This window comes from Phyllobates terribilis, unplaced genomic scaffold, assembly GCF_046119375.1.
Source record: "Phyllobates terribilis strain yellow unplaced genomic scaffold, ASM4611937v1 Scaffold_2__4_contigs__length_985480577, whole genome shotgun sequence".
NCBI classification, from domain to species: domain Eukaryota; kingdom Metazoa; phylum Chordata; class Amphibia; order Anura; family Dendrobatidae; genus Phyllobates; species Phyllobates terribilis.
Window position 1 is genome coordinate 810,644,008 of NW_027362762.1, and position 15,721 is coordinate 810,659,728.

The window sequence follows — 15,721 nt, forward strand, 5'->3', positions numbered from 1 at the left end:
CGCATGTATATCCGCACCCCATGGTCCCCAATGGCATTCCGCAATGTCAATGCCCATGCTGCGGTCAAAAATCCGCAGCATGTTCATTAATTTTGCGGAAGCGCAGCGGAATCAATGTGCGGATGGTACCCAAGTCTGGATGAGAGGAGACTGTCATCCAGACCTGGGTACCAAAGAACCTGTAAAAAAAAGAATAAAATAAAGTTTATACTTATCTTCTGATGTTTTCCCTCCGTCGCGCTGTTGTCTGAAGGACCCGCCACGTCATTGAGTCATGTGACCCACCACATGACACAATGACGTCACCGCAGGTCCTGCACACAACAGCGTGAGCCGCTCAAGACTCCGGACGGGGCAGAGAATGCATCAGAAGGTGAGTATAAAGTTTATTTTTTTATTTTTTACCATTCTGAACAAGTTGTCAAGCACTTTTCCAAGTGATGCTTGGAGAAGTGCTTGATAACCCGCATGCGGAAATGCATGCAAAGACGCCTCACAAACGCTTCTACCTGGCGGGAAAACCGCATGTAATATCCGCATGCGATTTTCCCGCCAGGGAGAAGCGTAAAAAATATGCTTCAGGTCCGCAACGTGGGCACATAGCCTATAAGTGCGGTCATACAGTTTGCGCTTGCTGTAAATTTATGGTAAATTCAAAATCTTTTATGTCATCGGTAACCAATAAAAAATATGATATTGATAGTTTTATAAATTGCAATACTTGTAATTTGGTATATCTTATCACCTGTATATCATGCAATGTACAATATGTTGGATGTACTAGCGGACCTCTTAAAATTAGAGTGAGGAGACATTTATCTGACTGATGCCACTAGCAAAATTATATCCAAAAGCTCTGCTATTAGTAAACATTTTATCCATACACATACGGTAATGGCGATACTAAAGATTTTAGAGTATTGGGGATTGAAAAAGTTAAAAATTTGGCTAGAGGTGGAGATATGAGACATAAATTGATGAAGTGAGACCGGGTGGATGTATGTCCTTAAAACAAGAGTTCCATCAGGGTTAACATTCGCCAGGATCTTATTTATCACTACTGATTTTCCACCTCTTGAACTGATTCCTGATATACTTCTACCATATAGTGAAGGTTTTCCCCCCTCCCCCTCTCTATCTTTCTCCTGTGTGATTCTAGTGTGAACACTCTCATACCCTCACCCCCCTCAGTAGCAGAGACCTGATTAAGCTGTGCTTATCTATATTGTCTGCAGCTGTTTGCTGTGCAGGGGGATGTTCAGCCCAGACTATATGAACGTCCAGATTTTAAATGTATGTGTTCAATGACTAAGGCTATGTGCCCACGCTGCGGAAATGAAGCAGAAATATTCTGCTTCATTTCTGCATGTCCTCTGCCGGATAAACGCATGCGTAATTCCGCACGCGTTTATCGTGCGTTTATCACGCAATTTCCACATGCGGAATTGCCTTGTGTCTTTTATTGCATTGCAAAGGCAATTCCGCTTGCGGAAACGCTAAAATTAATGAACATGCTGCGGATTTTTCCCTGCAGCAAAAAGGCTGTGGAAAAATCCGCAGCATGGGCATTGAACTTGCGGGATCCCCTTGGGGACCATGGGGGGCGGATTACATAGCGTTTCACAAGCGTATACGCTGCAGAAATTCCGCAGCATATCCACTTGAAATCCGCTACGTGGGCACATAGCCTAAGGCTACTTGTTAGCAGAAACGCGTCTGAAGACGTTTTTAACCCCTTTACAACCCAAGGTGGTTTGCACGTTAATGACCAGGCCAATTTTTACAATTCTGACCCCTGTCACTTTATGAGGTAATTACTCTGGAACGCTTCAACAGATCCCCCTGATTCTGAGATTGTTTTTTCGTGAAATATTGTACTTCATGATAGTGGTAAAATTTCTTAGATATCACTTGCGTTTATTTGTGAAAAAAATGGAAATTTGGCGAAAAATTTGAAAATTTTGCAATTTTCAAAATTTGAATTTTTATGCCCTTAAATCATAGAGATATGTCACACAAAATAGTTAATAAATAACATTTCCCACATGTCTACTTTACATCAGCACAATTTTGGAACCAAAATTTTTTTTTTATTGGTGAGCTATAAGGGTTAAAAGTTGACCAGCTATTTCTCATTTTTCCAACCAAATTTACAAAACCATTTTTTTTAGGGACCGCATCACATTTGAAGTCACTTTCAGGGGTCTTTATGACATAAAATACTCAAACGTGACACCATTCTAAAAACTGCACCCTTCAAGGTGCTCAAAACCACCCTTTCAGGTGCTTCACAGGAATTTTTGGAATGTGGAAGAAAAAAATTAACATTTAACTTTTTTCACAAAAATGTTACTTTAGACCCAATTTTTTTATTTTCGCAGGGGTAACAGGAAAAAATGGACCCCAAAATTTGTTGTGAAATTTCTCCTGAGTAAGCAGATACCCCATATGTGAGGAAAAACCACTGTTTGGGCGCACGGCAGGGTTCGGAATGTAAAATTTGCTTGAATAATTAGCGGACGCCATGTTGCATTTGGGGAGCCCCTGATCTGTCTAAACAGTGGAAACCCCCCACAAGTGACACCATTTTGGAAACTAGACCCCTCAGGGAACTTATCTAGATGTGTGGTGAGCACCTTTAACCCCCAGGTGCTTCACAGAAGTTTATAACATTTAGCCGTAAAAATAAAATTTTCACATTTTTCCCACAAAAATGTTTTTCAGCCCCCACTTTTGCATTTTCATAAGGGTAACAGGAGAAATTGCACCATGCAGTTTGTTGTGCAATTTCTCCTGAGTAAGCAGATACCCCATATGTGGGGGAAAACCACTGTTTGGGCACACGGCAGGGTTCGGGAGCGAAGGAGCGCCATTTGACTTTTTGAATGTAAAATTTGCTTGAATAATTAGCGGACGCCATGTTGCGTTTGGGGAGCCCCTGATGTGCCTAAACAGTGGAAACCCCCCACAAGTGACACCATTTTGGAAACTAGACCCCTCAGGGAACTTGTCTAGATGTGTGGTGAGCACCTTGAACCCCCAGGTGCTTCACAGAAGTTTATAACATTGAGCCGTAAAAATAAAATTTTCACATTTCTCCCACAAAAATGTTTTTCAGCCCCCACTTTTGCATTTTCATAAGGGTAACAGAAGAAATTGCACTATGCAGTTTGTTGTGCAATTTCTCCTGAGTTAGCAGATACCCCATATGTGGGGGAAAACCACTGTTTGGGCGCGCGGCAGGGTTTGGAAGGGAAGGAGCGCCATTTGACTTTTTGATTGTAAAATTTGCTTGAATAATTAGCGGATGTGCCCCTGATGTGCCTAAACAGCGGAAACCCCCCACAAGTGACACCATTTTGGAAACTAGACCCCTCAGGGAACTTATCTAGATGTGTGGTGAGCACCTTGAACCCCCAAGTCCTTTACAGAAGTTTATAACATGGAGCCGTGAAAATAAAAAAATCTAACTTTTTCCACAAAAATGATGTTTTAGCCCCAATTTTTTTATTTTCACAAGGGTAAGAGGAGAAAATGGACTCCAAAAACTTTTGTGCAATTTCTCCTGAGTACGCCAATACCCCATATGTGGGGAAAATACAGTGTTTGGGTGCACGGCAGAGTTCAGAAGGGAAGGAGCACTGTGTGACTTTTTGAACGCAAAATCGGCTGGAATCGAGAGCGGACGCCATGTCGCGTTTGGAGAGCCCCTGATGTGCCTAAATAGTTGAACCCCCCCACAAGTGACCCCATTTTGGAAACTACACCCCTCAAGGATTTTATCAAGGGGTATAGTGAACATTTTGAACCCAGAGGTACGACACAGAATTTGATGTCATTAGGTCATCATATTGAATAAGTTGTCATTAGTCTTCAGCGCAAGTGCTCGCTACTTGAGTTTGCATCGGGTACTCAGGTATGCACCATGTATCACGGATGCTCAAGTGAAAGGTTCGAATCCCCGCCCGCATGTTTCACGGTTATTAGACACCCCCAAAAAAACATGCGGAGATCGCTCGTGCATGGCAGGCAATCACCACAAGGTTTTTTTGGCCGCGAAGCATATGGGGCGGAGACTCGAGCACCCGCGATACTCAATGCATACCCGAGCACCCGATGCAAACTCAAGTAGCGAGCACTTGCGTTCAACACTAGTTGCCATATCGTCATCTTTTATTTATTTATTTTTTTTACTTTTGAAAATAAAAACAACCCTAACCCCAACCCTAACCCTACCCTAGCCCTACCCTGACCCCAACCCTAACATTAGCACAACCTTAACCCCAACCCCAGCCCTAGCGTTTATTTTTTACGCCGTTCCTAGTGTGGTATAAGTGATTAGACGACCTTATTCTTCGGGTCGGTGCGACTACAGAGATACCAGAATGATATCGGGTTTTATGATTGACAGCTGTCACACACTAAAAGACACATATTTTGTAAAAATCTAGTTTTTGCATCGCCTAATTTTGAGAGCTATAATTTTTCCATATTTTGGCCGACAGAGTCATGTGACGGCTTGTTTTTTGCGGGATGAGTTGACGTTTTTATTGGTGCCATTTTCAGGCATGTGACATTTTTTGATCGCTTTCTATTCCAGCTTTTGGGAGGCAGAATAAACAAAAACCAACAATTCAGGAATTGTTTGTTTTTCTTTTAATTTTTTTATTCTACTCCGCGTGTGGTAAAATTGATAAGGCAGCGTTATTCTTTGGGTCAGTACGTTTACAGCGGTACCACATTTATATCCTTTTCTATGTTTTGGCGCTTTTACACAATAAAAGCTATGTTATAGAAAAAATTATTTTTTTGCATCGCTTTATTCTGAGAGCTATAACTTTTTGATTTTTCGGATGATGGAGCTGTATGGTGGCTTGTTTTTTGCGGGACAAGATGTCGCTTTCAGCGGTACCATTTTTATTTATATTCGTCTTTTTTATTGCGTGTTATTCCATTTTTTGTTTGGCGGTATGATGATAAAGCATTGTTTTTTGCTTCGTTTTTTTTTTTTTTTTTTTTTTTACCGTGTTCACTGAAGGGGTTAACTAGTGGAACAATTTTATAGGTCAGGTCGTTCCGGACGCGGCGATACCAAATATGTGTACTTTTATTGTTTTTTTTTTCATAATAATATTTATTGATGGGTACATTATATTTTTATTTTTGGTGGATTATTTTTTTATTTTTTTTTTAAATATTTTTACAATTTTTTTAAAATTTTTTTTTCACTTTCTGAGAGTTTTTTTTTACTTTGTCCCACTCTGGGACTTTCACTTTTTTTATTCTGATCGCCTGCATAGCATAGGGATGGAGCACCATCCCTGTGCTATGCAGGCAGTCATGCACTGCGCATGACCAAAAAATCTTCCTGCTGTCTGGTGACCCGGATGTTGTCATGACGACATCGGGTCGTCATGGCAACACCCGGGAAGCCGCGGCAGACAGCGCTGGAGGCTGGAAGAGGAGGTGAGTATCCCGATCACCTCCCCTTAGCCACCGCAGTGCTGCGATCGACTTTGATCGCAGCATTGCAGGGGTTAATGTGCTGGGAGCGGTGAGGGACTGCTCCCTGCACATAGTACCGGGTGTCAGCTGTGACAATCAGCTGACACCCGGCGGCGATCGCGCCCGCACAGCCTGTGTGCGTGCGCAATCGCGATGACGTACTAATACGGGTCAGGCTCTTAAGTCCAAGGGCACAGACGCGTATTAGTACGTCATGGGCTTTAAAGGGGTTAATGATTTACCTCAGATAGCTGCGACTATCTAGATGATTTTTATCCTGCTCTACTCACCGTGATCCAATAAAGGCATTTCCTGGAAACCTATGCGCTGGAATTTTTGGGGGTTTTAAAACCTCAAGTTCTCTCATTTTGCTTGCTAGCATCTTGCCATTTGTAAAAATACACTCCAAGTTTCTGTCCAGTTTTCCACATTCACTTTCATTATCCTTGTTCTGTGACCTCAGTTTGCTTATTATTCCTGCACTATAATATAATTGTGTATATTATTCCTATTGTCACATCACCATTTACATTATCCCTGCACTGTGACATCACTGTGTTTATTATCCCTACACTGTAACATCACTGTGTTTATTATCCCTGCATTGTGACATCACTGTGTTTATTATCCCTGCACTGTGACATCACTGTGTTTATTATCCCTGCACTGTGACATCACTGTTTATTATCCCTGCACTGTGACATCACTGTGTTTACTATCCCTGCACTGTGACATCACTGTGTTTATTATCCCTGCACTGTGACATCACTGTTTACTATCCCTGCACTGTGACATAACTGTGTTTACTATCCCTGCACTGTGACATCACTGTGTTTATTATCCCTGCACTGTGACATCACTGTGTTTATTATCCCTGTACTGTGACATCACTGTGTTTATTATCCCTGCATTGTGACATCAGTGTTTATTATCTGTGCACTGTGACATCACTGTGTTTATTATCCCTGTACTGTGACATCAGTGTTTATTAATAGTGATGAGAGAGCATGCTCGCTACTGCTTGGTGCTCGCCCGAGCATATCACTGCTCGAGATGCTCGGCGCTCGCCGAGTATTTCCGGGGTTGCTCGGCGGGAGCTCGGTTCTCCTCCCTTCATGTTTGACGCTCTTTACAGAGCCAATGAACATACAGGGATTGCCTGCCACTCACTGTAATGCCGCAGCCATGTTGGTTGTGGCATTACAGTGTTTGGCTGGCCGCACAGCATCATCAGGTCTATATAAGACCTGGTGCCGCCATGCTCGTCACAGTCACTCCGGAATCAGACAGTGTAGGGAGAGGTGCTGCTGAGCTAGGGAGAGATTTTCTTTTTTATTAGGTAGTGTAGGTAGAACAGAAGTATATTACACATATCCATCTCAACAAACAGTCCTTCTGAGGACTAATCCATCTGCAGAGATATCAGGCTGGCAGTGTATATAGGCAGCCAGGGTATATAGCAGACTGCAGTGCATATAGCACAAGAGGTTCCATTCCAGTTTTGTCTGCTGCTGCTGTTAGCTATTTCTAGAAATAGGCCCAGGTCTCAGGGGCCAGGAATAATTTTTTTGGGATTTTAATCTTCATTATTTGCTTAAAAAGCAATCCAGCGAACACCGTTTTTCTACGCCATTTTCTTGTTGGCACTGCAGAATACAGCCAGGTCCTTTCCATATTACAGCGCAAAAAGTTCAACTATTTAAAACTGGTTTGTCCGTCACACGGATCACATATAATTGTGCTGAAAATATTGCCATTTCTGGCCTCCATTGAAATTTTGTTTCAGTGTGGCAGTGAAGGTATTGACACCAGTTTGCTGTTCAAAATAGTTACCTACAGGCCAGCTATTTAAAACTGTGTTTTCACCGTCACACGGATCACATACACGTTTTCAGAAAATTTTGCCATTTCTGGCCTCCATTAAAAATTTGTTTCAGTGTGTCAGTGAAGCTATTGACACCAGTTTGCTGTTCAAAATAGTTACCTGCAGGCCAGCTATTTAAAACTGTGTTTTCACCGTCACACGGATCACATACACGTTTTCAGAAAATACTGCCATTTCAGGCCTCCATTAAAAATTTATTTCAGTGTGTCAGTGAAACTATTGACACCAGTTTGCTGTTCAAAACAGTTACCTACAGGCCAGGTATGTAAAACTGTGGTTTGTCCGTCACACGGATCATATATAAGTTCGCTCCAAATTCAGCCATTTGTAGTGAGCATGGAAGATATTGTCCTTCATTTAAAATGGCAAGGCACGTGGCAAGGGATGGGGAAATGGATGTGATGGTGCATGCAGAGGCCGAGGCCGTGGGCAAGCTGAAATTGTGCCACAACAAACACCCACATCTTCTCGCTCGACCTTCCTGTCCCAATTAATAGGTGACCGCAGAACACCACTATTGAACACAGAGCAGTGTGAAAAGGTTATTGGTTGGATAGCAGATAATTAGTGATGAGCGAGTATGTTCTGTTAACCCTTTCGCCGAGTATGCTCGGACGAGCACCGAGTATTTACAGCGTGCTCGGTGTTAAGTTTGAATCACTACCATGTGCATGATTTGAGACTGTTTGACAGCTTTAATACATGTGAGGAATGTATAAGTAACAGACATTCCTCACATGTATTAAAGCTGTCAAACAGTTGCAAATCATGCACACGGGAGTGATTCAAACATAACACCGAGCACGCTGTAAATACTTGGTGCTCGTTAACAGAACATACTCGCTCATCACTACAGATAATGCTTCCAGTCACTTAGCCACCACCATCACCACCCTGTCTTCCACACGGTCAAGTCTCAGTAGCCGTGAGTCTGGACCACATATTCCTCACCCTGAACCTCCTTCCTCCCACCATGCTGAGTGCCCAGAGACAACTGATCCCACACTTTGACACTCCGAAGAGCTGTTCATTTTTCTATTTATAGATTCGGGCCTCTCGCCCGGTCCACTTGAAGCGGGGCAAGAGGAGATCGCATGTAGCGATGCCCAAATATTTGAGCAGCCACGGTCACAAGAAGGCGACGTTAGGAAAGTGTCACAAAAGGTGGACGATGATGAGACACAATTGCCAGAAAGTCAGGAGGAGGACCAGGGTGCGGAAGTGGAAGATGAGGTGGTGGATGATATAGTAACTGACCCAACCTGGCAGGAGTACATGCAGAGCGAGGACAGCAGCACACAGGGGAAGGGAGGCAGAGAACCCCAACAGGCAGGAAGAAGCAGTGCGGTGGCCGCAAACAGAAGGCAGGCAACCATTCCCTGTAACACCAACACGAAGGAAGTACAACTGTTAGGTCTTCCCGAGTCTGGTTGTCTTTTAAAGACTCTGCCGATAACCCCAAAAAGGCCATTTGCACCACCTGCCAAGCCAGCATCAGCAGGGGTGGCAAAACTACCAGCGTGACCACCACCAGCATGATCAAGCACATGGCAGCAAAGCACCCCACTTTGTGGGCCGAACCCCAGGGTCCAGAAACAGTGTCTGCGAATGGCACCACTGCTTCTTCCACTGTTGTGCATGCAAGCCAATCCCCTGTCCATGGTGCAAGCGAAGATGCCTCCTGCCCTGCACCTGTTGTTGCACACTCTCAAGTAGCAGCATCAGGAAGCACATCCTCGTCCTTGTCCCAGCGCAGCGTTCAGTTGTCCATACCCCAGTCCTTGGAACGCAAGCGTAAATACGCAGCCAACAGGCCACACTACTAAATTCCTACATTTTGTGACTGTTTGCGCTCGAAATGTTACCCTTTAGGCTCGTGGAGGTGGAAGCATTCCGCAACTTGATAGCGGCGGCTGTCCCTCGGTACTCGGTCCCAAGTAGCCACTATTTCTCCCGGTCCACCTAACCACGGACCCGTGGACAAGTGCATGTGGGCAGGGACGGTACATCTCGCTGACGGCACACTGGGTTAACATAGTGGAAGCCGGGACCGAGTCGGACCTTGGGCCAGAACACGTCACCAAGGATTGCGGGCACTAGGTCGATCAGAGTTGCCCCCACAATCTACAGCTCCTGCACCTCATCCTCCTCAGCCTCCTCCTTCTCTTCAGCCTCCATCTCCGAAATTACCACATCAGTCACAGGCTGGAAGCACTGCAGCACTGCCTCAGCCAAGCGGCAAAGGGCTGTGCTGAAGCTAATATGCTTAGGTGACAAACCGCACAATGTTGAAGAGTTGTGGACAGCTCTGAAAGAGCAGGCAGATCTGTGGCAAACACCGCTGAACCTACAGCCAGGCATGGTCGTGTGCGACAATGGCCTCCAGCGCTCCTCTTCCTGCTTCTGCCGGCGCGCGCAGCTTCCCGGGCACTGTGCTTAGTGCGCGCGCGCTCCCTCTTAAAGGGGCCGCGCGCGCCGCCCTAAGGAGTCCCCGGCCAATGGCCGGAGGTCCTCCCATATATAAAGCACCTTCTCCAATATGGAGGTGCCCGAGCAATAGTTTATGCACAGTGTTCTTAACTTTGCTTCAGCCCTCAGGTCCCGCTGCTAGCCTGACTACTAGTCCTGCCCGCCAGCCTGACTATCAGTCCAGTCCGCCAGCCTGACTACTCTCCAGCCCGACAGTCTGTCTTCCGTTCAGTCCGCCAGTCTGTCTATGGGCTTTGCCCTCCTGCTTACCTGGAAGCACCTGCCTGTTACCTGCCGTGCCTACCTGGAGGCCCCTGCTTGCTACCTGCCCGTCATTTGCCGTGACCACCTGTCTGCCTACCTGGAGGCTCCTGCCCGTCACTTGCCGTGACCACCTGACAGCCTACCTAGAGGCTCCTGTCTGTCACTTGCCGTGACCACCTGACAGCCTACCTAGAGGCTCCCGCCTGTCACTTGCCGTGACCACCTGACAGCCTACCTGGAGGCTCCTTCCCGTCACTTGCCATGACCACCTGACAGCCTACCTAGAGGCTCCCGCCTGTCGCCTGCTGTCTCTGCCAGTTCATCTACCCGGATCACTCGTCAGCCTGCCTGCTGTGTCCATCTGCAGTATCGGTCAGTCCCAGCCATCTGACCCGTGGGAGTCACCTGCTCTCTTACAAGGTCGTCCCCAGAGTAGCACCTGGTCCCTCTGCTCGGTCCCTCCCTGGTCACGGAGTCGATAGCCGCTGTACGACCTAGGTCGGTCCGAGTTGATACTTAGTTACGCCCCTCTGAGTCCCTCCTTGCACCGCAGCACAGAGGTTCCACCACCCGGATCCGTAACATTAAAGTATGCCGCCTGTGTGCCCATTTTAGAACGTCACCTACAGCTTCTGCTGCCCTTGCCATGTTTCAGCAGCGTTTGCAGCTTCCGGCTCACAGACTGGTGTGTGATGTCCCCACATGTTGGAACTCTACACTGCAGATGTTGGGAAGGATTTGTGAGCAGAAGAGGGCAGTTGTTGAGTACCAGCATCAACAAGGCCATCGGTATTCAGTTCAGACTTCACACATAAGACCTCAGGAGTGGACATGGATGGCAGACATATGTATCATCCTCCAAAACTTTGAGGACTCCACAAAGATGGTGAGCGGCGATGACGCCATAATTAGCATCACCATCTCGCTTCTCTGTCTTCTGAAACGCTCTCTACTCACAATCAAAGAGGATGCATTGCAGGCGGAGCACGATGAGATGCAGCAAGGAACCATACAGGGTGATTCCACACAGCCCAGCCTCATTTCATCCCAATGTGGATTGGGTGATAATGAGGAAGAGGAGGAGGAAGAACAGGAGCTAGTTTCATGTGCTATAGACGGTACTACCTGCACAACTGTCATACCGTCTGTTCAGCGTGGATGGCCTGGGGACAGAGAGGAGGAGGAGGAAGAGGAGAGAATGGTCAGATGTCCTCTTGGTGAGAACACAAAAGTCTTGCCTGTTAGTAGTCTGGCACGCATGGCTGAGTTTGTTACGCTGCCTTTCCCATAACCCTCGCGTTCTCAAAATTTTGGGTGACAGTCATTACTGGTTGGTGACACTTCTAGACCCACGCTACAAGGAGAACTTTATATCTCTTATTCATGAGGCGGACAGATCTATAAAAATTTGGCAGTACCAGAAGGCCCTTGTTGCGGAACTATTAAAAAAATTCCCATCTAAAAATGCTGGCGGCAGAGGTCACAGTTCATTGGACAACGAAGGACTACAGGTGAGAGAGACACAACTCCAATCCAGCAGAAGCAGGGGAACACTGTCAAAGTTCTGGGAGAATTTTCTCAGCCCCTCCCATCGCACAGGCCCTGAGGCGTGGGGTACTCTCACAAGGAGTGCAAAGTTTGGGAAGATGCTGAGGGAGTACCTTGCTGACCTTACCAATGTCCTCAGTGATTCCTCTGTGCCTTATAATTATTGGGTGTCCAAGCTGGATACGTGGAATGAACTGGCTGTCTATGCCTTGGAGGTCCTGGCCTGCCCTGCCGCTAGTGTTTTATCAAAAAGGGTGTTTATGATGCCTGTAAAAAAATTTTTTTTATACAGTTTGTTCAAGTATACCCCCCAGGGGTAAATGTTTGTCAGCCCATACACTTAGTGCATGGGCATTACAAGTATAGGAGACCCGCTCCTTTGTAATGGGAACATTTTTTTTATGGGACCCTCCTCCATGTCTCTTCCAAGGGACATTGGAGTGCCTCCCAACTTTTGGCAGCCCTTGCATTCACTGCATAGGCAAACACAATGGGAGACCCACTTCCTAATAATGGGAACATTTTTTCATGAGGCCCTCTATGTCTTTTCCAAGGGGCATTGGAGTGCCTCCCAATTTTTGGCAACCCTTGCATTCACTGCATAGGCAAACACAATGGGAGACCCACTTCCTAATAATGGTAACATTTTTTTCAGGAGGCCCTCCTCTACGTCTCTTCCAAGGGGCATTGGAGTAGGTCCAAATTTTTGGCAGCCCTTGCATTCACTGCATAGGCAAACAGTATGGGAGACCCACTTCCTAATAATGGGAACATTGTTTTCAGGAGGCCCTCCTCTAAGTCTCTTCAAAGGGGTATTGGGGTGCATCCAAATTTTCAAAGGGGTATTGGAGTGCATCCAAATTTTGGGCAGACCTGCCACTCAATGCATACGCAATAACAGTATAGGAGACCCAATCATTTGTAATGGGAACAACAAAGCATAGACAGCTGATGGCTCTCTAAGAATAGCGAGGGCCTTTAAGAATAGTAAAGGCCGCCTGATGCATTTGTCACGGTTGAAAGCAATGCAATAGTGCAAAAACGCATCAAAAACGCTATGTGTGAACATAGCCCAAGGTGTGGAGGAGTATTTTTGGTTTTGGTTATTTATTTTGCTTTATATACAAGTCATTGCCCTGGAAATGAAGTTCCTTAACATCTTTCCCAGGAAAATCCATTTTGGTTTCCTTTTTGTATGCTTTATTGTGAGTCCGAAAAAGTGGGGTAATACCTCTAACAACATTGTTCACAGCAGTGACCTGGGAGTCATAAATTCTTCCAGGGGTCTTCCCCATGCTGTTCCCATGTCATTTGAGCACTGTTCCCATCGATTTGGGCAATTTTTAGGCTCTCTGCAGACCGACAGGGGAAGCCACCGGAAAAATGCTCGAGTTTCCCATAGACTTACATTGGGCTCGTTGCTCGGGTCGAACACCCGAGTATTCCAATGTGCTCGACCCGAGCATCGAGCACCCGAGCATTTTAGTGCTTGCCCATCACTATTTATTAACCTTGTACTGCGACATCACTGTGTTTATTATCAGTGTACTGTGACATCACTAATATTATTAGTCCTGTACTGTGACATCACTATGTTTATTATATTTGTATTATGATATCAGTGTGTTCATTATCCTTGTCCTGTGATGTCACTGTGGCTATTATATTTGTACAGGGACTTTACTGTGTTTGATATCTATGAAGTATGACAATAGTGTTTTATTATGTCTACACTGTGGTATTACCGTTTATTAAATTAGTACTGTGACATTACTATGTTTATTGTCCCGCTGGATTAGTTATCTTCCGTAGAGCTGGTCATGAGCAGTAGCTTCCACTGATTGACAGATTTCTCCACAATACTGTGTATAGGGAGACAGCAGTCTGCGCACATAATGGAGAAGACTCAAAAGGGTATGTGCACACATGGAGTATTTGCAGAAGAAATTTCTGTACCAAAACACTGCACCAAAACGCTGCAGTTTACAGTACCAGAAAAATGAATGAGATTTCTGAACTCTCATACACTTCTTTTTCCTTGCAGATTTGAAGCAGTTTCAAATCTGCAGCACGTCAGTTTTTTATAGCAATTTTGCAGCGTTTTTCACTCATTCAAATGAACAGGGAAAAAAAACACATCAAAAACAGACGCAAAAAAACGGATAAAAATGTGCATATTACGCTCAACGTTTCTGGTGAAAAATTTCTGCTGACGATAACTAATGATTTTATGAAAACGACTGAATAATAAAGTAGGTAATACAATGCTATCTGTCACTCGGCTGGGGCAGCATACATTTGGCAACAGATTAAAGTTAAACATTTATTTAGCCCCCTATTTGGGGTATAGGTGGCTCTAAAATACCTATACTTTGCATTATAAGTAGATTTCAAATGGCAATTCTCATATTATGAACTTCTACAACTAGATGTCCTTCTAAAAAGTTGGGCTATTTAAGAACCACAACAGTTTCCATACTTTATGGAAAGGCTTTGCTAATTGGCACCAAATTTACAGCTCATGATGACCAGATTTACAGAATATGGTGATATTCACAGAGCCAACATTCTCCACCTCCACTATTCTATTGAATAAAATAAATCTTATACGTGCTTCAAAAATTCCTTTCAAGCATTTGAGCATTAGCCTTGAGATAAAAATATCTTAAAGATCATGAGAAACATACTTTTAGGCAGGTGTGTCCAAATTATATTTCATGGGAATGCTATTTTACGCAAGCAGCATATGTTTCTTTTTTTTTCAATTATTCCGGCCATAAATCCTGTTTTTAGTTTGCCTATATGGCGTATCCTTCTTTATCTGTAGTCAGGGGCTTAAATGGGTTTTCCCACGAACAAAAGTTGATTTTAATCAATAGATCTTGGAATAATAATAAGTTCCACAATTGGATGTGTTAAAAAATGCTCCTGTGCTGAGATAATCTTATAAATGTGCCCCTGCTGTGTACTGTGTAATGGCTGTATCTTACTGTACAGGAACATGGTCTGATCATACCACATCTCCTGGGCAGGGGAGGAAGCAAAAGAGTATACAGACATTACAGTATGGGATCGCAGCTGATTCTTTCTGTGAGGTAAAACATTTCCCTGCCAGTTTTTAAACAATGTTTTACTTCAAAGTGTAGCATCGGCGTCTCTGCCTCCTGCCAGGCAGAGACGCCGTTCCTCTCACCTCCTCTCTCCCCGTGCTCCCCGCTCTCCTTCTCTTCCTGCTGTCGGCGCGCGCAGTCCCCCGGGGACTGTGCTTAGGGCGTGCGCGCGCCCCCCCTCTTAAAGGGGCTGCATGCGCCGTCCTAAGGAGTCCCCGGCCATTAGCCGAGGGTCCTCCCATATATAGGGCACCTCCTCCAAAATGGAGGAGCCCGAGCAAAGTTATTGCACAGTGTTACTTATCTCTGCTTCAGCCCTCAGGTTCCGCTGCTAGCCTGACTCCTCGTCCTGCCTGCCAGCCTGTTATCTGCCCGTTACCTGCCGTGTCTGTCAGCCCGCTCACCTGGGAGCGCTTGCCTGTTACCTGCCTGTTACCTTCCGTGTCTGTCAGCCCGCTCACATGGGAGCACTCGCCTGTTACCTACCTGTTACCAGACCGCCCATCTAGAGACTTCTGCCTGTCACTTGCCATGACCACCTGACAGCCTACCCGGAGGCTCCCGCCTGTCACCTGCCGTGTCTACCAGTTCATCCTCCAGGACCACTCGTCAGCCTGCCTGCTGTGTCATCTGCTATACCGGTCAGCCCAGCCATCTGACCCGTGGGAGTCACCTGCTCTCTTACAAGGTCGTCCCCAGAGTAGCACCTGGTCCCTCTGCTCGGTTCCTCCCTGGTCACGGAGTCGTTAGCCACCGTACGACCCGGGTCGGTCCGGGTTGATACTTAGTCACGCCCATCTGGGTCCCTCCTTGCACCGCAGCACAGAGGTTAAACCACCCGGACCCGTAACACAAAGAAAGAATCATTTGCGATCCCATGCTGTCCTGTCTGTACAATCTTTTGCTTCCTCCCCTGCCCAGGAGATGTGGTATGATCAGA

General features: G+C 45.7%; 1 protein-coding gene across 2 annotated transcripts in view; it reads right to left on the reverse strand.

Moving 5' to 3' along the window:
- Nucleotides 1-15,721, reverse strand: part of METTL27 (methyltransferase like 27) — a 208,007-nt gene that overhangs the window by 168,372 nt on the left and 23,914 nt on the right. The gene's annotated exons all lie outside the window — the stretch shown is intronic.